The sequence below is a fragment of the Bufo bufo genome, chromosome 4 (assembly GCF_905171765.1).
Source record: "Bufo bufo chromosome 4, aBufBuf1.1, whole genome shotgun sequence".
NCBI classification, from domain to species: domain Eukaryota; kingdom Metazoa; phylum Chordata; class Amphibia; order Anura; family Bufonidae; genus Bufo; species Bufo bufo.
The window spans coordinates 512,407,299-512,429,708 of NC_053392.1; positions in this window are offsets into that span (position 1 = coordinate 512,407,299).

Consider the following 22,410-nt stretch of genomic DNA (forward strand, 5'->3'; position numbering starts at 1 on the left):
TGGTGTTTGGTGCTACTTTACTGAGCTGCCTGTGTCCTCTGGTGGTCGATCCAAACAAAAGGGACCACCAGAGGACCAGGTAGCAGGTATATTAGACGCTGTTATCAAAACAGCGTCTAATATACCTGTTAGGGGTTAAAAAAATCACATCTCCAGCCTGCCAGCGAACGATCGCCGCTGGCAGGCTGGAGATCCACTCGCTTACCTTCCGTTCCTGTGAACGCGCGCGCCTGTGTGCACGCGTTCACAGGAAATCTCGCGTCTCGCGAGATGACGCACGGATGCGTCCAGGAGAAATGAATCAACCACCTTCCGGACGCATCCGTGCGTTAGGCGGTCGGGAGGTGGTTAAAGGGCTGTCTCACTTCAGCAAATAGCATTTATCATGTAGAGAAGGTTAATATAAGGCACTTACTAATGTATTGTAATTATCCATATTGCCTCCTTTGCTGGCTTGATTCATTTTTCCATCACATTATACACTGCTTGTATCCAGGAGTTACGACCACCTGTAATCCAGCAGCCGTGGTCATGCTTGGACACTATAGGAAAATCTCAATACTCCTTAAGCTCACTCCCATGGTCCTGGCCATCAGAGAGGCCGGCACTTTTTCCTATAGTGTGCAAGCATGGCTACCGCTGCTGGATTGCGGGGTGGTCATAACCATGGAAATGAGCTTCGACTCGTCCTTTGGGGCCTGATCTCCCTTACTGGGGGTGTTGGAACGCCAGGCGGCGGGTCATTCTGAGTATAGAGGTACCCGCCATATATCTAATGCCTGCCCCTGTAAAATTACCGACATGGGTATGGGAGTACCTACATGACAGCAATACAGATGGAAGTGCAGCGGCGGGGCAGGGGAGGGAGAGGCGTCTCCCTCTCCCGTTCCTCTGATAGACTGCAGGTACTAGGCCTGCAGCCTATCAGAGGCCGATGCAGGCAGCACGATGATGTCATCGCGCCACCTGAGCCTTACAGCGCAGGACACAGGCCAGAAAATGCCTGCATCGCATCGCTGCCAGCCTAATACTGGCACATGATTGGGGGGCATCTATGGGGGCACCTGTTACTGGCACATGATTGGGGGGCATCTATGGGGGCACTTGTTACGGGCACATGATTGGGTGGCATCTAAGGGGGGCACTTGTTATTTGCACATGATTGGGGGGCATCTATGGGGGCACTTGTTACTGGCACATGATTGGGGGGCATCTATGGTGACACTTGTTACTGGCACATGATTGGGGGGCATCTATGGGGGTACTTGTTACTGGCACATAACTGGGGGCATCTATGGGGGTACTTGTTACTGGCACATGATTGGGGGGCATCTATGGGGTCTCTTGTTACTGGCACATCATTGGGGCATCTATGGGGGCACTTGTTACTGGCACATGATTGGGGGGCATCTATGGGGGCACTTGTTACTGGCACATGATTGGGGGGCATCTATGGGGGCACTTGTTACTGGCACATGATTGGAGGGCATCTATGGGGACACTTATTACTGGCAAATTATTGGGGGGCATCTATGGGGGCACATCTTACTGGCACTTTATTGGGGGGCATCTATGGGGCACTTCTTACTGGCACATTATTGGTGGCACTTTTTACTGGCACATTATTGGTGGCACTTTTTACTGGCACATTATTGATTGGCACTATGGGGGCACTTCTCACTGGCACATAATTGGGGGCACTATGGGGGCATCTACTGAGCCCACAAAGAAGGGGTATTTTATATGGGGGAAGAGGAACACTATGGGGGCTTCTACTGAGGCCACAAAGAAGATGTATTTTATATGGGGGGCTCTGTATAGGGGTATTTTATATTGGGCACATTATGGTGGGTACTATGGGGAAGGGGAGAGAGGAGTACTATGGGGGCACTAAGAAGGGGTATTTTATACTTGCAAATTATGGGGGACACTGAGGGCATCTACTGGGGCACTATATATGGGGCATTTTATACTGGTACATTATTGGGGGCACTAAGAAGAAGGGGGAGAGGAGCACTATGGGGGCATTTACTGGGGGCACTATATAGTGGTATTTTATACTGGCACATTATGGGGGCACTATGGGGACATTAGCTCAACTGGGGGCATTAAAAGGGGGTATTTTTTGCACTGGCACATTGTAAGGAGAATTATTACTACTGGGGGGCATTATAATGGGCTTTATTACTACTGGGGGTCTATGGGGAACATGATACTAGTATGGGCAGTATGGGAGCATTATTACTTGGGGCACAGTGGGGGCACTGTAGGAGCACTATTACTACCATGTGTGCTCTAGCAGAGAATTATTCCTATTGGTGGGACTTTTAGGAGCACTTACTGTGGGGGCTCCTTGGCACAGTATCAGCTTACCACAATTATTTTTGGAGCACTATTTGCTGGGCGCAGTTATTTTAGGACACTGTGTGCTAATAATTATTGGAGGGGACTATCTGCATGGTACTACTATTATCAGGGGGTTTATCGGTTTCTGCAGTATAGTATTGGGGAGCGAAGCGGCGAAATATTGGGGGTGGTAGGATGATTTGTCTAGAGGGACTCTCGTCTTTCTTGACGTGAGATACTATACTTCCCTCTTTGCTTTATTTAGCTTTAGTCTTCTATCTTTTTTATGTCGCTACACTGGATGTAACTTTACATCCCTTCCACATATTCTCTTTTTAGTTCACTACATTCTTTCTGTTCTATATCCCTCTTTCTATTCATTTCCTTCTTCTTCCCTCCTCCGCCACCCCTTTTTTTTTTTTTTAGTTCTTGATGGGGATGACTCTCTTGAAATCTGGGTCCCTAAATGTCCAGGGATTCCACACATCTCAAAAAATGTCACAGATTCTCTATCATATGCATAAACAAAGGGTACAAATTCTTCTTTTACAGGAGACATTTTAAGGAGGGACATGTGCCGTCACTCAGGGATAGGTATTTTACACAATGGTATCATAACCCAAGCCCAGACTCAAGATCTAGAGGCGTCTCTGTGGCTCTGCATAAATCCTTACGAGGGACTGTGGTGGATGTTAACCACTTCACATCCGCCAATAGGATATAAATGTCCTATGGGTGGATGTTTATCTCTGAATGGACGTTCTAGAACGTCCACAGACCTCGAACAGCCCTGCACTGAGGCTGTACAGCTTTGTATTCTGCTGTACAGCCTCTTTGGGTGCTGTAATTCCCCTGTAACTGGGGCTACTATGTCAGCCCCAGTTACAGGAGAAATCAATGGTAAAAAAAAAAATTCTTGTATGACCTTATGGGGGATGCAAAGTGTAAAATTAAAAAAATACAACAATAAACGGTTTAAAAAAAAAAAAAAAGGTTTCACATGTAAAAAAAAACAAAAAAAAAACAATTAAGTAATAAAAAAAAAGTTAGAAAAAAAAAAAAATAGACATATTTGGTATTGCCGCGTCCATAACGACCGGCTTTATATGATCCACCCAGTCTGATAAACATAAAAAATAGAAACTGTGTCAAAAAAAGCCATTTTTGTCACCTTACATCACAAAAAGTACAACTCTAAGTGATCAAAAAGGCGTACGGTATGTCCCACAAAATAGTACCAATAAAACCGTCACCTCATCCCGCAAAAAATGAGCCCCTACATAAGAAAATCACTCCAAAAAAAAAAAAAAACTATAGCTCTCAGAACATGGAGACATTAAAACATAATTTTTATTTCTTTCAAAAATGCTATTATTGTGTTAAAGTGAAATAAATAAAAACAAGTATACATTAGGTATCGCCGCATCCGTAACAATCAGCTCTATAACACAGGTGAACACAATAAAAATTAAAAATAAAAACAGTGCCAAAAAAAAACTATTTTTTGTCACCTTACATCACAAAAATTGCAACACCAAGTGTTTAAAAAGGCATATGCCCCCCAAAATAGTAGCAATCCAACTGTCACCTCATCCTGCAAAAAATGAGATCCTAACTAAGACAATCGGTCAAAAAAAATAAAAAAGCTATGGCTCTCAGACTGTGGAGACACTAAAACATCTTTTTTTTTTGTTATAAAAATGCTATTAGTGTGTAAAACTTAAATAAATAAGAAAAAGTATACATATTAGGTATTGCCACATCCGTAACAATCTGCTCTATAAAAATGTCACATGACCTAACCCCTCAGAGGAACGCTGTAAAAATAAATAAATAAAAACTGTGCTAAAACAACCAATTTTTTGCTCACCTTGCCCCATAAAGTGAAATAATGAATGATCAAAAAATCATATGTACCCAAAAATGGTACCAATAAAAACATCAACTCTTCCTTCAAAAAACGAGCTCCTGCACCAGATGATCGGCAGAAAAAAATAAAAATAAATGGCGTTCAGAAAATGGAGACACAAAAACATAATTTTTTTTTTCAAAAATGCTTTATTATGTAAAACTGAAACAAACAAACAAATAAAGTAGACATATTTTATATAATTGCGTCCGTAACTACTTGGTCTATAACATTCATCTGACATCTACCCTGTCAGATGAATGTTATAAAAAATAATAAAAACTGTACCAAAACAGCCATTTTTTGGTTACCTTGCCTCACAAAAAATGTAATATAGAGCAATTAAAAATTATATGTGCCCCAAAATAGTACCAATAAAACTGGCACCTTATCCGCTAGTTTCCAAAATGGGGTCACTTTTTGGGAGTTTCTACTGTAAGAGTGCATGAGGGGGGCTTCAAATGGGATATGGTATCTAAAAACCAGTTCAGGTAAATCTGCCTTCCAAAAACCATACGGCGCTCCTTTTCTTCTGCGCCCTACCGTGTGCCCTTACATCAGTTTACGACCACATGTGGGGTGTTTATGTAAACCGCAGAATCAGGGTAATAAATATTGAGTTTTGTTTGGCTGTTAACCCTCGACGTGTTAAAGAAAAAAATGGATTAAAATGGAAAATCTGCCAAAAAAGTGAAATTTTGAAATGTCATCTCCATTTTCCTTTAATTCTTGTGGAACACCTAAAGGGTTAAACAAAAAGTTTGTAAAATCAGTTTTGAGTAACTTGAGGGGTGTAGTTTCTACAATGGGGTCATTTATGGGGGTTTCCACTATGTAAGCCCCACAAAGTGACTTCAGACCTGAACTGGTCCTTAAAAAGTGGGTTTTGGAAATTTTCTTAAAGATTTTAAGAATTGCTTCTAAAATTCTAAGCCTTCTAACATCCTAAAAAAAATAAAATGACATTTCCAAAATGATGCCAACATAAAGTAGACATATGGGGAATGTTAAGTAATAAATATTTTATGAGGTATCACTTTCTGTTTTAAAAGCAGAGAAATAGAAATTTTGAAAATTGTGAATTTTTCTAAATGTTTGGTCAATTTTGGATTATTTTATAAATAAAAGTGAAATATATTGACTCAAATTTACCACTGTCATGAAGTACAATGTGTCACGAGAAAACAATTTCAGAATGGCTTGGATAAGTAAAAGCGTTCCACAGTTATTACCACATAAAATTACACATGTCAGATTTGTCAAAATTAAGCCTGGTCAGGAAGGGGGTAAATGGCCCGGATGTGAAGTGGTAAACATGCCCCATGGATCGCCCCAGAGGTCCGACCACACTTAGATAAACGGAATGCCTTGCTGCAACAGACTGTTAAATTATGGGACTCTCTGACTCAAAAAGGGATTTGTTCCAGAAAACTCAGTCCACTTTTTTTCATAACCTGGCTTTCCTCGCCAGTGCTGGTAGAGACTCTTTCCTTGGCATGCAGGCTGCAGATTATCCCCGTTTCCACCATTTCCTCTCAGGGGCTCCACTGCCTTCTTTTTCTGAGATATCTGCAAAACATCCTAATAAACGGATTTCATGGCTGGAGTATGAACAGCTGAAGTCCTATGTCTCTTCTGGGGGGAGCAGTGCTCTTTTGGGACCTCTTTATCTGAGACCGAGAAATTGTTCTTACTATCCTCTCTGCCGACGCATATGGTCTCTGTGCTTTAGGCTACATGCACACGACCGTATGTGTTTTGCGGTCCGCAAAAAAACCGGATGATGTTCCGTATGGCATCAATTTTTTTTGCGGATCCGTTTTTTTTGCGGATCCATTGTAATTATGCCTATCCTTGTCCGCAAACTAGAAAAAAATAGGACATGCACTATTTTTTTTGCGGGGCAACGGAACGGACATACTGATGCGTACAGTACACGGTGTCTGAAATGAATGGGTCCGCATCCTATCCGCAAAAAAAACGAATGGACACGGAAACAAACAATGTTCGTGTGCAATTAGCCTTAGGGCTTGTTTACACAACCGTGCCGTTTTTTGCGGTCCGCAAATTGCGGATCCGCAAAAAACAGATGCTGCCCGTGTGCCTTCCGCAATTTGCGGAACGGAACAGGAGGCCCATTAAAGAAATGCCTATTCTTGTTCGCAAAACGGACATAAAATAGGACAGGACTCATAATTTTGGCGGGGCCACGGAACGGAGCAACGGATGCGGACAGCCCACAGAGTGCTGTCCACATCTTTTGCGGACCCATTGAAATGAATGGTTCCGTATACGGACTGTATGCTGAACGCAGAAAACGGCCCGTATACGGAACGCAAAATACGTTTGTGTGAACGAGCCCTTATCGGAACTTACTTGCTGACTCTAATAAAGACACCCGAGTTTTATCTCGGTGTGGGAGCAGGAATTGGGAACTGACAGAGTGTGCAGACCAGCAAAAAGCTTTTATATTTTCTCACAAGCTCTCTATGGCCTGTTCTACTCAGGAAGAAAACTATAAGATTCTGTCACGTTGGTACTGGTATCCGGTTAGATTACACACGATCTTCCCCTCTGTCTCTGAGGCATGCTGGAGATGTGGTAAGGAGAGAGGTACAATGCTACATATTGGTGGGGTTGTGATTTGGTTAAACCTTTCTGGGACAAGGTTTTTGAAGTATACCGTAGTATCTCACAGAAAACAGTTAGCAATTCTGCTCAGGTGGCGCTCCTCTCCATGGTGTCATATGAGCAATTAAATACAGTTTACTTGCTTAAATAAATACACTAGACCCTGTTATGGTAAAATAATGTCCGTGGTCCTTTATTAAGAGTTCATTTACAAACCATTAAAATTTATAAATAATTGAATAATTAAAATTCATAAATAACCATTAAATTCAGGACTTCCACAACTGTCCCCCTAGCAAAGCTGGGTGACTAACCCCCCTCTAATATTGGACCACGACTTGAAACGTAGGGGAACGTAGGCGGGGCGACGTCTTCTCTCTTCCAGTGTTGACTGACGGACAACCTCTGGACCTGCTGAGAGCTTGTATAAATAGTCAAATTTCCCATCTCTAGAACTTGAGTAGCCAATCACAGATGGGCAGAACACAGGTAACCAGCAACAGGTAGGCAACCACTGACCAATTACCTCTTGTTGTAAGAATTACCTCAGGTGAATATTGTAAAACTACATATAAATAAAAAAGGCGGGAAAGGGGGGGAGAGAGACAAAATGGAGAACAATTCATATACAATGGCACCTTTCCATATGCTCAATGTCACCATGGTGGTGACTTTGGCATACGCCTACATGCCCATTCTCATTCTGCCTGGCTCAATTGCGTCTCAAAAGGAAAGCTTATTGAGATTTTGCATCTCCGCAGCCAGATCGGTAAGACCTTGACACTGGCGCATGACACATGTTCCTACTATGATGGAATGGTACCAGGAAATGTTGTATTTTGCTAGTGTCACGACGGACAGGGTATAAGATACACAGAAAGATAAACAAACAAGTTTCTAGGCGAGAAGCTGGGGATCAAGGTCACCTCCTGGCAAATCCCTACCAGCTCTCCCTATACAGCTATGCCCACATTCAGACCCTTAAGGTGGGAATAACGTGTCCTCGTGCCTGGGCTGAAAATACCCTAAAAACCCTAAGATGGTGAAAGGGGAATAGAGGCAGCCTGCTCTGTCTCTCTAACAGCCTAGACAGCAAACCACAGGGGAACAAAAAAACAACTTATCTTTCTGAGCAGGAACAGCCAATCCTTCCTTCCTTGCATACACAGAGCCAGACAGAAGCTATAACCCGCAGGGAACACTGGGAGTGGGTGTGATTTATACTGAAACCAACGACCCCACCCAGTGCACCTGAAGGGAGGCAGATCTAGCTTGACTCCAAAACAAAACAAAAGGCTAGACACGTACTGCTAATCCTGCAGACCTCCGCACATAGCCTGAGCAGGGCATGACAGCTAGGATGGAAGAGATTTCTTCAGAAGCTTATGATGAGTCCTCCAAATATCTTGAGATTTGGTTGAAATGGGTCGACTTCCAGGAATCCCCGGACTTTCACTCCTTACTAAGGCTACTTTCACACTAGCGTTCTGCTGTCCGCTCGTGAGCTCCGTTTGAAGGGGCTCACGAGCGGAGCAGAACGCTTCCGTCCAGCCCTGATGCAGTCTGAATGGATGCGGATCCGCTCAGACTGCATCAGTCTGGCGGCGTTCAGCCTCCGCTCCGCTCGCCTCCGCACGGCCAGGCGGACAGCTGAACGCTGCTTGCAGCGTTCGGGTGTCCGCCTGGCCGTGCGGAGGCGAGCGGATCCGTCCACACTTACAATGGAAGTCAATGGGGACGGATCCGCTTGAAGATGACACAATGTGGCTCAATCTTCAAGCGGATCCGTTCCCCATTGACTTTCAATGTAAAGTCTGAACGGATCCGCTCAGGCTACTTTCACACTTAGAAAATTTTCTAAGTTTTAATGCAGACGGATCCGTTCTGAACGGATGCGAACGTCTGCATTATCGGAGCGGATCCGTCTGATGAAACATCAGACGGATCCGCTCCGAACGCTAGTGTGAAAGTAGCCTTACTGTTTGAGTGCAGTGGTTTATCATGGGCATGAGTTTAGCTTTAGAGAGTTACCGTTTTACTTTGCTTTTTTTTTCTTCAATATTTCTAGTAATGTATATGCTATGCTGCATATGTTGGTAACTATGAACAGTCGATCATTACTACTGTATTCTCTGTGTAATACGCACCTGCATCTGTGTGCTTGATTTCCTAATACCTCTTGTGAGGATTACATCTTGTATAATGATATTATGTTTAAACTGTTCAATAAAAGGTGTTTCAACATAACCCCTGGAAACAAGCAGTGTACAATGTGATAGAAAAATGAATCCAGCCAGCAAAGGAAGCAATATGGACAATCACAATACATTAGCAAGTGCCTTGCATTAAAGGGGTTGTCTCACTTCAGTAAGTGGCATTTATCATGTAGAGAAGGTTAATACAAGCCACTTACTAATGTATTGTTATTATCCATATTGCTTCCTTTGCTGGCTGGATTCATTTTTCCATCACATTATACACTGCTCGTTTCCATGGTTACAGACCACCCTGCAGTCCATCAGTGGTGGTCGTGCTTGCACATTATAGGAAAAAGCATCAGCCTCTCTGGTGGCCAGGACCATGGGAGCGCACATAGGCTAGTGCTTTTTCCCTATAGTGTGCAAGCACGACCACCACTGATGAAAAATGCAGGGTGGTCTGTAACCATGGAAACGAGCAGTGTATAATGTGATGGAAAAATGAATCCAGCCAGTAAAGGAGGCAATATGGACAATCACAGTACATTAGTAAGTGGCTTGCATTAACTTTCTCTACATGATAAATGCCATTTACTGAAGTGAGACAACCCCTTTAACCCCTTAAGGACCTAGGACGTACCGGTACGCCCTATTTCCCGAGTCCTTAAGGACCGAGGACGTACCGGTACGTCCTGACTTAAAATCGGAACTCCGGCGCCGCAGGGGTTAATCGGAACGGGATTTCGGCTGAAATCATTCAGCCGGCATCCCGTAACAATGCAGGGGGGGGGGTCATTTGACCCCCCCCCCGTATCGGCGATCGCAGAAAACCGCAAGTCAATTCAGACCTGCGGTTTTCTGCGTTTCCGGTCCATTCGGGTGTCCTGTGACCCGATGAACCGGAAAAAGACTGCGATCGGTGGCATAATTATACACCACCTATCGCAGTCCGAGGATTTGGAGAGGCGGTGCTGGCCCTGGTGCTGAATGCCGCTGTCCAGGGTGCTGATTGGTGCAGGGGAGAGAGGCGCGAGATTCAAACTTCCTGCGCTCCTCTCTCCCCTCCTCTTCCTGTCCAGCACCCTGACCGTGCAGCATCGTCCAGCACCAGCTCCTGTGTCCCCCTAATCGGAATCCATCACCCTCCTGCACCTATCGCCACCCAGGTAGGTTAGGGTCAGTGAGGGAGAGGCACCGTTAGGCAGGGAAAGAAGGGAAAAGTAAGTTAGAAAAAAAAAAAAAAAAGTACTTTTATTCCAAACTTCCATCTAACCCTAACCCAGACCCCTCCTGCCACTTGCCCCCCCCACCAGCCCTCCCTACCCACCTGCCCCCCCCCACCCCCCACCAGCCTCCCCCCCTCCCCCCACCAGCCTCCCCCCCTCACCACCACTTTTTTTTTTCTGCGTGCGCTGACTGGCCGGCACTTTTTAGCGTCCGTCCACTGTTAGCGCATCGCCCGCCCCACCACCCCACCGACCGCTGATCAGCGTTGTACCGCTGATCAGCAAGTTTTAACTTTTTTTTTTTCTAACACTTGCCCATTTTTTTGCCTGGACTTTTTAGTACGCGAACACCCGTTGCCCGCACACACACGCACATATAATAAAGTTTGCCACACACGCACACCTACACGCACACACACCCATGGCCCGCCGGATGTTCTCGGCCGAGGAGGCATACGCCCAGATTGCCTCTGACTCTGAGAGCCCCAGTGAGGATGAGGATGACCCCACATTCCTTTTATCATCCGCATCCTCCTCATCATCATCTGATGACGATGAGCCACCAAGGCGGCGGAGACGCCGCCAGGCGGAGCCAGGGGCCCCACATGCTAGGGATCCTGTGGCCCACCCTAGTACGAGCCGCCCTGGGGTTCGTACTGGTTTCCCGGCCCACCAAATAAGTCCACCGGAGCCCCCTGCCGATGAACTTAGCTGGTGTCCCCCAGTGGACTTTGAGCCTGAGATTCCGGATTTTGCTGGCAATCCTGGAATCCAGATTCCCACAGTGGGGTTTACTGAAATAGACTATTTTAGTTTTTTTTTCAGTAACTCACTGGTGAATTTGATGGTGGAGCAGACGAATCTGTACGCCCAACAGTTCGTCGCTCAAAACCCAGGCTCAGTTTTGGCTAGACCCGGTGGCTGGACGCCGGTCAGTGCAGCCGAAATGAGGACATTTTGGGGCCTCGTGCTGCATATGGGTCTAGTCCAAAAACCCAGTGTCAGGCAATACTGGAGTGGGGACGTCCTATACCAGACCCCACTGTACAGTATGGTCATGATACGTCACCGGTTTGAGGCCATCCGGAAATGTCTGCATTATTCCGATAATGCAGCATGTCCACCCCGAGGTGATCCTGCCTATGACCGGCTGTATAAGATACGGCCGGTCATCGATCACTTTGGGGCCACATTTCAGCAGGCCTACGTACCTGGAAGGGAGGTCGCGGTTGATGAGTCTCTCGTTGCGTTCAAGGGGAGACTCAGTTTCCGCCAATACATTCCCACAAAGCGGGCGAGGTATGGCGTGAAGCTATACAAAATTTGTGAGAGTGCCTCAGGGTACACTTACAAATTACGTGTGTACGAGGGGCAGGATTCCCGTATTGAACCCACAGAATGTCCCCCCACTCTGGGTGTTAGCGGGAAACTCGTGTGGGACCTTATGTACCCACTGCTGGATAATGGTTACCACTTGTACGTGGATAACTTTTATACCAGCATTCCCTTGTTCAGGTCCCTTGCCGCCAGATCCACGTTCGCTTGTGGGACCGTGCGGAAAAATCAACGCGGCCTCCCTGCCTACCCCCTCCAGGTACCTATCCCCAGGCGTGAGACCCGTGCCCTTACCAGTGGAAACCTGTTGCTGGTCAGGTATAAGGACAAGAGGGATGTCCTTATGCTGTCCACAATCCACGGTAACGGCACCACCCCTGTCCCTGTGCGAGGTACCGCGGCAACGGTCCTCAAGCCCGATTGTATCGTCGACTACAATCGGTATATGGGAGGAGTTGATCTCTCTGATCAAGTCCTCACGCCATATAATGCCATGCGCAAAACCCGGGCATGGTACAAAAAAGTTGCGGTCTACTTGGTACAGGTTGCCATGTACAACTCTTTTGTACTATCCCGAAGCGCTGGCAGCACAGGGACATTCCTCCAGTTCTATGAGGCAGTCCTCAAGGACCTGATCTTTTCGGACCGGGAAAGAGCAGGCCGGAGTACCTCGGGAATTGGAGGCGCCCGGATCGTCCCTGGCCAACACTTTCCAGGTGTGGTCCCCCATACTGGAAAGAAGGGACGAACCCAAAAAAAGTGCAGAGTGTGTCACAAGAGGGGGATACGGAAGGACACCACTACTCAATGTGACACCTGCCCCGATCATCCGGGCCTCTGCATTATCAATTGCTTCAGGGAGTATCACACTTCCATGGAGTACTAAATTTTTATAATCCCCAACAGTCCACTAGAGAACATAAAAAACTATGGCTCTCAGACTTTGGAGACACGGAAACAATTTTTCTTTCCCCAAAAAATATTAGTTTTAGAGCAGGCATCCTCAAACTGCGGCCCTCCAGATGTTGTAAAACTATAACTCCCAGCATGCCCAGACAACCTACAGCCATCAGCAGGGCATGGTGGGAATTGTAGTTTTACAATATCTGGAGGGCCGCAGTTTTAGGATGCCTGCTTAGTGTCTCCAAAGTCTGAGAGCCATACATATTGGGCATCGTCGCGTGCGTAAAAGTCGTCGCTATAAAAATAACTTTTGACCAAACGCCTCGGATGAACGGTGTTAAAAATATAAAATAAAAACTGTGCCAAAACACCCATTTTTGGGCAAAATTTCAATTTGAATCCATTTTGCCGGTAATAAAGCAAGGGTTAACAGCCAAACAAAACTAAATATTTATTGCCCCGATTCTGTAGTTTGCAGAAACACCCCATATGTGGTCGTAAATGGTTATATAGCCGCACGGCAGGGCATAGAACGAAGGGAACTCCATATGGTTTCTGGAAGGCAGATTTTGATGGACAGTTTTTTTTTTTGACACCATGTCCCATTAGAAGCCCCCCCTGATGTAGCCTAGACTAGAAACTCCAAAAAAGTGACCCCATCTAAGAAACTACACCCCTCAAGGTATTCAAAAGTTACTTTACAAACTATGTTAACCCTTTAGGTGTTCCACAAAACCAAATAGTGAATGTAGAAACAATTTTAGAATTAAATTTTTTTGTTACATTGCCTCAAAAAAGAGTAATATAGAGCAACCAAAAATCAAATTTACCCCAAAAATAGTCCCAAAACAACAACCACCTTATCCCGTAGTTTCCTAGATGGGGTCACTTTTATGGAGTTTCTACTCTAGGGGTGCATCAGGGGGCTTGAAAGGGTACATGGTGTCAATAAACCAGTCCAGCAAAATCTGCCTTCCAAAAACCATATGACGTTCCCCTTCTTCTATGTCCTGCCGTTTAGCCAAATAGTAGTTTACGACCACATATGGGGTGTTTTTGCAAACTACAGAATCAGGGCAACCCATTTTGAGTGTTGTTTGGCAGTTAACCCTTGTTTTACTCCTGGAAAAAATTGATTATATTGGAAAATTTTCCAAAAAATATAAATTTCAAAATTGTTTCTCCATCTGCCATTAACTCTTGTGGAACACCTAAAGGGTTAACAAAGTTTGTAAACCCAGTTTTGAATACCTTGAGGGGTGTACTTTCTTAGATGGAGTCACTTTTTTGAAATTTCTATTCTAGGGGTGCAACAGGGGGCTTCAAATGGGACATGGTATAAACAAAACCAGTCCTGCCAAATCTGCCTTCCAAAACCCATATGGTGTTCCCCTCCTTCTATGTGCTACCGTTCGGCCAAACAGTAGTTTACGACCACATATGGGGTGTTTTTGCAAACTACAGAATCAGGGCAACCCATTTTGAGTGTTGTTTGGCAGTTAACCCTTGTTTTACTCCTGGAAAAAATTGATTATATTGGAAAATTTTCCAAAAAATATAAATTTCAAAATTGTTTCTCCATCTGCCATTAACTCTTGTGGAACACCTAAAGGGTTAACAAAGTTTGTAAACCCAGTTTTGAATACCTTGAGGGGTGTACTTTCTTAGATGGAGTCACTTTTTTGAAATTTCTATTCTAGGGGTGCAACAGGGGGCTTCAAATGGGACATGGTATAAACAAAACCAGTCCTGCCAAATCTGCCTTCCAAAACCCATATGGTGTTCCCCTCCTTCTATGTGCTACCGTTCGGCCAAACAGTAGTTTACAACCACATATGGGGTGTTTATGCAAACTACAGAATCAGGGCAACCCATTTTGAGTGTTGTTTGGCAGTTAACCCTTGTTTTACTCCTGGAAAAAATTGATTATATTGGAAAATTTTCCAAAAAATAGAAATTTTAAAATTGTTTCTCCATCTGCCATTAACTCTTGTGGAACACCTAAAGGGTTAACAAAGTTTGTAAACCCAGTTTTGAATACCTTGAGGGGTGTACTTTCTTAGATGGAGTCACTTTTTGAAATTTCTATTCTAGGGGTGCAACAGGGGGCTTCAAATGGGACATGGTATAAACAAAACCAGTCCTGCCAAATCTGCCTTCCAAAACCCATATGGTGTTCCCCTCCTTCTATGTGCTACCGTTCGGCCAAACAGTAGTTTACGACCACATATGGGGTGTTTTTGCAAACTACAGAATCAGGGCAACCCATTTTGAGTGTTGTTTGGCAGTTAACCTTTGTTTTGCTCCTGGAAAAAATGGATTATATTGGAAAATTTTCCAAAAAATATAAATTTCAAAATTGTTTCTCCATCTGCCATTAACTCTTGTGGAAGACCTAAAGGGTTAATAAAGTTTGAAAAAACAGTTTTGAATACCTTGAGGGGTGTAGTTTCTAGAAGGGAGGTTTCTATTATCTAAGCCTCACAATATGACTTCAAACCTGAACTGGTCCATAAACTGGTCCATAAAAAGTGGGATTTTGAAGATTTCTGAAAATTTCAAAATTTGCTTCTAAACCTCTAAGCCTTGTAACATCCCCAAAAAATAAAATATCATTCCCAAAACAATTCAAGCATGAAGTAGACATATGGGGAATGTAAAGTCATCACAATTTTTGGGGGTATTACTATGTATTACAGAGGTAGAGAAACTGAAAATTTGAAATTTGCTAATTTTTCAAAATTTACAGTAAAAATTGTATTTTTTTATGCAAAAAAAATAACTTTTTTGACCCAATTTTAGCAGTGTCATGAAGTACAATATGTGACGAAAAAACAATCTCAGAACGGCCTGGGTAAGTCAAAGCGTTTTAAAGTTATGAGCACTTAAAGTGACACTGGTCAGATTTGCAAAAAATGGCCTGGTCCTTAAGGTGAAAATGAGCCCGGTCCTTAAGGGGTTAAACCTCACTCACCCCATCAGTTGTGAGCCCCGTTCTACCCCACTTCTCTTCACCTCCAATCTGCGGTGACGTCATCATGCAGCCGCTCCTCATCTTGCACAGGCTGCTGGCACATGCGCAGTTCACTTGATGAAACTGCTGCCAGCAGGAAAAATTATCCACCACACGTTTCTTTTCTGTGTGCTCCCAGAGCCTGCTTTGAAGATTTGTCATTAAAAAGATTTTTCTGACAATACATTTAGTTGGCAAATGTTCAAATTTAGCTACCTGAGGTTCCAAAGTTACATGTATATGTTGCAGTTGTGTGTACTGCAGGCCTGGCACAGGTACAGTAGGTATTATACAGTAGGTGTGCATGCTGCCTGTAGGTCCTTTGGTTTTGAAATGCTAATAAAACAGTTTCGAGTGACCTTTCCGCTCACCGCAGTTTTCATTGTACCTCATAAACAAGCCAAATGACGTTTACAGCCATGTTATGTGATAACTACTCGGCTGGGCCTGACCAGTTTGTTGGTTTAGAACAGATGCTCATTCACTATTGTTACATTGGCTATTATGTACAGGAGATCCCATCTGACTCGTTGCTCTGGTTTATTTTTCTCACGTCTAGGTTCTATGAATCTTTGAATTTCTAGCACTAGCTGGAAACTATAAAGTATAGGAATTTAAAAAATATATACCGCATGTTCCTGTTCTTAGGCCTCTTTCAGACAGGCGATGTTTAAAGGGAACCTGTCACCATGAAAATGCAGTGTAATCTGCAGGCAGAATGTTATAGAGCAGGAGGAGCTGAGCAGATTGATGTATGATTTTATAGGAAAATATTCAGTTATAATGCTCCTTCTGAGCTTTGAAGTCCAGGAGGCGGTCCTATCAGTGACTGACAGGCTTCCCTCTATGACTGTGTATACAGAGATAGCTGTCAATCACTGATAGGACCGCCTCCTGGACTTCAAAGTCCAGAATGAGCAGAAATTTTAATGAATAAAATACAAGTTTTACTGAATCTTTTCCTATAGAACTACCAGATATATTAATCTGCTCAGCTCCTCCTGCTCTATAACATGCCGCTGGTAGATTTCACAGAGACAGGTTCCCTTTAAGATTGGGTGCTGTTCGAATTTAAAATGGGCAGCACCCTAAAGCCTCATTCACACATCAGTGTTTTGGTCAGCGATTTCCATCAGTGATTTTGGGCCAAAACCAGGATTGGAGCCTCCACAGACATAAGGTATAAGGGAAAGATCTGCACATGTTCTGTGTTTAGACCCGAACCTGGCTTTGGCTCAAAATCACTGATGGAAATCACTGACCAAAACACTGATGTGTGAATGAGGCATAACTGAACACTGATTCAATTGAATGGGTACATTCACATTGGCAATTTCCCACTGAGACCATAGGTCTGTGCAGAGAAAATCGCTGCAGGTTCTAATTTGTCCGCTTTTCCCACAAGACTCATTCACTCAAATCTGAGGATAGGCCATCAATATCAAACTCCTGGATAACCCCTTCAAGCTGACCACACTCATTCAATAGCTGTCGGATGGACAATCATTCGGCTGACATCTATCTCTCCCCACTCCCTATTGGCTCCCCGATACACATACACGCTAAGCAGAACATGTCTGTGTATTCTATGGAGAGACACTTCCGACATCTGCCTATTTAAGGATGGGGAGAAAACATTCATGCCGTCCGATCCTTGTCCCCACTGACATCATCTGTCGGGGGAACAGTTGGGAACTCCCATACACATTAGTGTGTCGGCTGAACCCGCAGTTCTCAGTGGGTTTGGCAGACAAAAGACCATTGTGCATGGGCAGCTTTAGAGCACATTTCATGCTCAGCGTTATGAGCTTTGTAACAATTAAACCTAACCATTTGATTATAATGCATTAAGTCCTGCGCAGATATGGGGTCTAAAATAGCTTTTTTTGTTAAGTCCATTCACATGAACTTATGGCCATCTTGCTCGTGTTGCAGACTGCAAATAGCGGTCCGCAATGCACGGGCACTGGCCGTGTGAACTCCATGCTGCAGTGTATACCCATTGACTTGAATGGGTCCGCAATCCACAAAATACGGCAAAGGTTAGGACATATTTTATGGTGCGGAGGCACGGACCCGAAAGCCCAAGGAAGCACTTCTGAATGTTTCCGTGGGCTTCCTATCCGTGCCTCAGCTCTGCAAAAAATAGGACATGTCCTATTCTGTGTTGTATCTTGCGGATCACAGATGCACATGGCCGAAATCTGTGTTTTGCGGATTCACGATTTGCGTACCACAAAAACGGATACGGCAGTGTGCATGAGGCCTTAGGCTCCGTTCAAACTGGCTTCAGTTTTCACAAGAGCCATGATGGTGTCATCACTAAGCTACATGGTTTGGGACACAACTAATGCACACTGAAATGTTCTTGTTTAGTTGGATATAACCCATAGTAGTAGTAACACTGCATACAATGTCGTCACTTAGCCACAGCCTGGGTGTGTCACATCTACAAATAGGTGAGACAAAGGTGAGACAGGCCGAAGCAAAAAAAAAGCTGTCTCGCCACTGAGCTGGCAATTGCACAGTAGTGGCACCGACATCACCCCTTATTTTATTACCTATATACAATGAACAAAATATAAATGCAACACTTTTGGTTTTGCTCCCATTTTGCATGAGCTGAACTCAAAGATCTGAAACATTTTCTACATACACAAAAGACCCATTACTCTCAAATATTGTTCACAAATCTGTCTAAATCTGTGTTAGTAAGCCCTTCTCCTTTGCCGAGATAATCCATCCCACCTCACAGGTGTGGCATATCCGGTAAGTATGCTGGCCATGCAAGAACTGGGATGTTTTCAGCTTCTAGGAATTGTGTACAGATCCTTGGAATATGGGGCCGTGCATTATCATGCTGCAACATGGAGGTGATGGTCGTGGTTGAATGGCACAACAAAAATTGCAAGCAAGTGCGGATGCGGTGCGATTTTCACGCATGGTTGCTAGGAGACGATCGGGATGGAGACCCGATCATCATTATTTCCTCTTATAGCATGATTATAAGGGAAAATAATAGCATTCTTAATACAGAATAGTACAATAGGGCTGGAGGGGTTAAAAAAAAAAAAAAAATTTAACTCACCTTAATCCACTTGCTCGCGCAGCCGGCATCTCTTCTGTCTTTATCTTTGCTGTGCACAGGAATAGGACCTTTGATGACGTCACTACGCTCATCACATGGTCCGTCACATGATCCATCACCATGGTGAAGAGAAACCCCTTCACAACAGCCGACCAAGTGAACAACACTCTCCAGGATATAGGCGCATCAATATCCAAATCTACCAGAAGACTGCATGAAAGTAAATACAGAGGGTTCACTGCACGGTGCAAGCCACTCATAAGCCTCAAGAATAAGAAGGCTAGATTGGACTTTGCTAAAAAAAAAAAAAACATCTTAAAAAACCAGCACACTTCTGGAAGAACATTCTTTGGAGAGAATATCAAGATCAACCTCTACCAGAATGATGGAAAGAAAAAAGTATGGCGAAGACATAGTACGGCTCATGATCCAAAGCATACCACATCATCTGTAAAACATGGAGGAGGCAGTGTGATGGCTTGGGCATGCATGGCTGCCAGTGGCACTGGGTCCCTAGTGTTTATTGATGATGTGACACAGGACAGAAGCAGCCGGATGAATTCTTAGGTTTTCAGAGACATACTGTGTGATCAAATCCAGCCAAATGCAGCCAAACGATTGGTCGGCGTTTCATAATACAGATGGACAATGACCCAAAACATAAAGCCAAAGCAACCCAGGAGTTTATTAAAGCAAAGCAGTGGAATATTCTTGAATGGCCAAGTCAGTCACCTGATCTGAACCAAATAGAGAATTTTACTTGTTAAAGACTAAACCCCACAAACAAACAGCAACTGAAAACCGCGGCAGTAAAGGCCTGGCAGAGCATTAAAAAGGAGGAAACACAGCGTCTGGTGATGTCCATGAGGTCAAGACTTCAGGCAGTCATTGCCAACAAAGGGTTTTCAACCAAGTATTGGAAATTAACATTTTATTTACAATTATTTAATTTGTCCAATTACTTTTGAGCCCCTGAAATGAAGGGATTGAGTTTAAAAAATGCTTTAGTTCCTCACATTTTTATGCAAACATTTTGTTCAACCGACTGAATTAAAGCTGAAAGTCTGAACTTCAACTGCATCTAAATTGTTTTGTTAAAAATCCATTGTGGCAATGTACAGAACAAAAATTTGAAAAATGTAGTCTCTGTCCAAATTTATATGGACCTAACTATCTATTTCAGTAAATAATTTTATTTCACATAAAATAGGAATTCTGAAGCATTTTTTATATAACTGTCTTTTGTGCTCTTTCACTACTATTCCTACTTGAAGTTTATGAACTAATTGTGAACTGGGTCTTGTAATAAATATAACGATACTGCCCTCCGGGACTTTAGGTATATTAAAATTAATGCAGGGGTATCACAGGTTATTACAATTCAGCACATGAGTATACACTATTATACAAGTCTTTATCTGGCTTTGCCAGGATACCTGTAGTGTGGACTCCTGTCTGTATGTTGATCCTCCTGCTTGTACTTTTGTATTTGGTGCGCTGGTGCGTCTTCCTGAAAAAAGGAGATTGCCGATTGAATGATTGTTGCTCACCGAACCCTCGATGCTGAAGTCTGGGGAATGAGGTGGTTCAGGTCTCGTATAAGTCGGCGTGCAGGTCAAAGCCGAACAGCTCTATTTCTGCATTTAAGCCATTAGGCATTAGAGTGTCCATGTTGAATATCCATTTTACCTCTATTTTGGACATTTCTTTAACATAGTCACCTCTCCTTTTGTTTCTTTGTATGATTTCTACCCCACAAAAATTCGAACCCACAAAGCTGCCTCCATGTTTTATATTATAGTGACGGGATAATGGGTGACCTTCATATTTTCTATTTATATTATATATGTGTTCCCCTATCCTTTTCTTCAGGGGTCTTTTTGTGCGGGCCACATATATCTTTTTGCATGGATATGTTATTGTATAAATAACACCCTTGCTGTTGCATGTTATAAAATTCTTTATGCTTTGTTTATATGTTTCTTCCATGTTGCTTATTTGCGTTTTTATTTTCTTATCTTGAGATATTTTACATCCTCTACACATTTTGCATGGATAGAAGCCACCCCTTTCTTCCCCTTTTCCTTTTAGATTTTTCTCATTTGCATTTATTCCCGCACATTTATTTGTAGATGCGATCATATTGCCCACATTCTGTGCCTTTCGGAACACAAATTTAGGATCTTTAGGGATCATTTCACCTATAATTTTGTCCTCCTTGAGGATGTCCCAATGTCTTTTTATGATTTTTTTTAAAAAGTGGAACTTGGTTATTATATGGTGTAATGATGGGCGGAATTGTTATTTTAATTTCATTCTCCTTATTAGGTGTTTTGTTTTTTATTTCAATTAATAAGGTTTCTCTATTTATTTTATTTATTTCTATTTTTTGTTGTATTAATTTTGTTTTATCATAACCTTTATGTTCAAATTTCTTCTGTAAAATCTCCGCCTCCCTTTCATAATCCCCTGTTCTTGCACAGTTTCTTCTCAATCTCATGAATTGGCTCCGTGGGATATTTTCCAACCATCTTGGGAGATGGCAACTCTCCATAGCAATGAAGCTGTTGCCATCCGTCGGTTTGTTGTAGGTTCTGGTGAGTAGTTTGTTTCCCTGCGCATAAATAACTAAATCTAAAAAATGGATTTCTTTTTGACTGTAGGATGAAGTAAATTCTAGATAAAAATCGTTTTTATTAATATCCTTTAAAAATTCCTGCAGTTTAATTTCCCCCATCCCATATAAAAATGATGTCATCTATAAAACGTCGCCAGAGGACGAGACCCGCACGGGGGGTGCCATCAGGATGGATAGAAAGTTTTTCCCACCATCCGAGGTACAAATTTGCAAACCCCGGTGCGAATCTCGTCCCCATAGCGGTCCCCCAGGTCTGGAGATAAAAAAAAATATTATATAAAAAAAATTTTTTTTGTTATAACATTCCCCCACAAATTTTTTTTTTGCTTCTAACATCTCTCCCTTAGCTCTTAAAAAATGTTGAACAACGTCTACCCCTTTTTTATTTTCTATAACAGTGTACAGTGATTTTAGGTCAAGTGTACCAATAATGTAATTTTCTTTCCATTCTATCTTATTTAGAATTTGTAGAGTATGTTTGGGTATCCTTGAGGTAAGTTGGAAGTGTCTGTACATATGGCTGGAGTTGTTGATCAATGTACCTGGAGAGGGAGCTAGTAAGACAGTCTATACCAGACACTATAGGTCTCCCTGGTGGTTTTTGGGTGTCTTTATGTATTTTTGGATTATGGTATAGCACTGCAATTTTTGGGTGTTCATTATTTATAAATGTAGCTTCTTTTTTGTTTAAAATACCTATATCTTTTCCTTTTTGAACTAATCCCTTAAGTTGTTTTTTAAAAAACTCAGTTGGGTCACTCTTTAGTTTTTTGTTTGTTCTGTTATCACTCAAAATATTATCTGCTTCTCCCTTATAGTCCTTAATATTCATTAGGACTATACCCCCTCTTTTGTCAGCTGGGCGTATGATAATATCATGATTCTTCTGCATAGTGATAATGGCTTTCTTTTCCTCCTCAGAAATATTGCACATGTATCCCGTTTTTTTGGGATAGCGAATTTTTCTTATATCCCTGGTTACTTGGTTCATGAAGCTGTTTAACGCCAAGGAGTATTCATGTAGGGGATTATATTTTGATTTTGGCTTCAGGTCTGTATGTTTGAAGTCATTTTTGGGTTCCTCTCCTATTGTTTGTTGTTGTTGTTGTTTTTTATTATATTT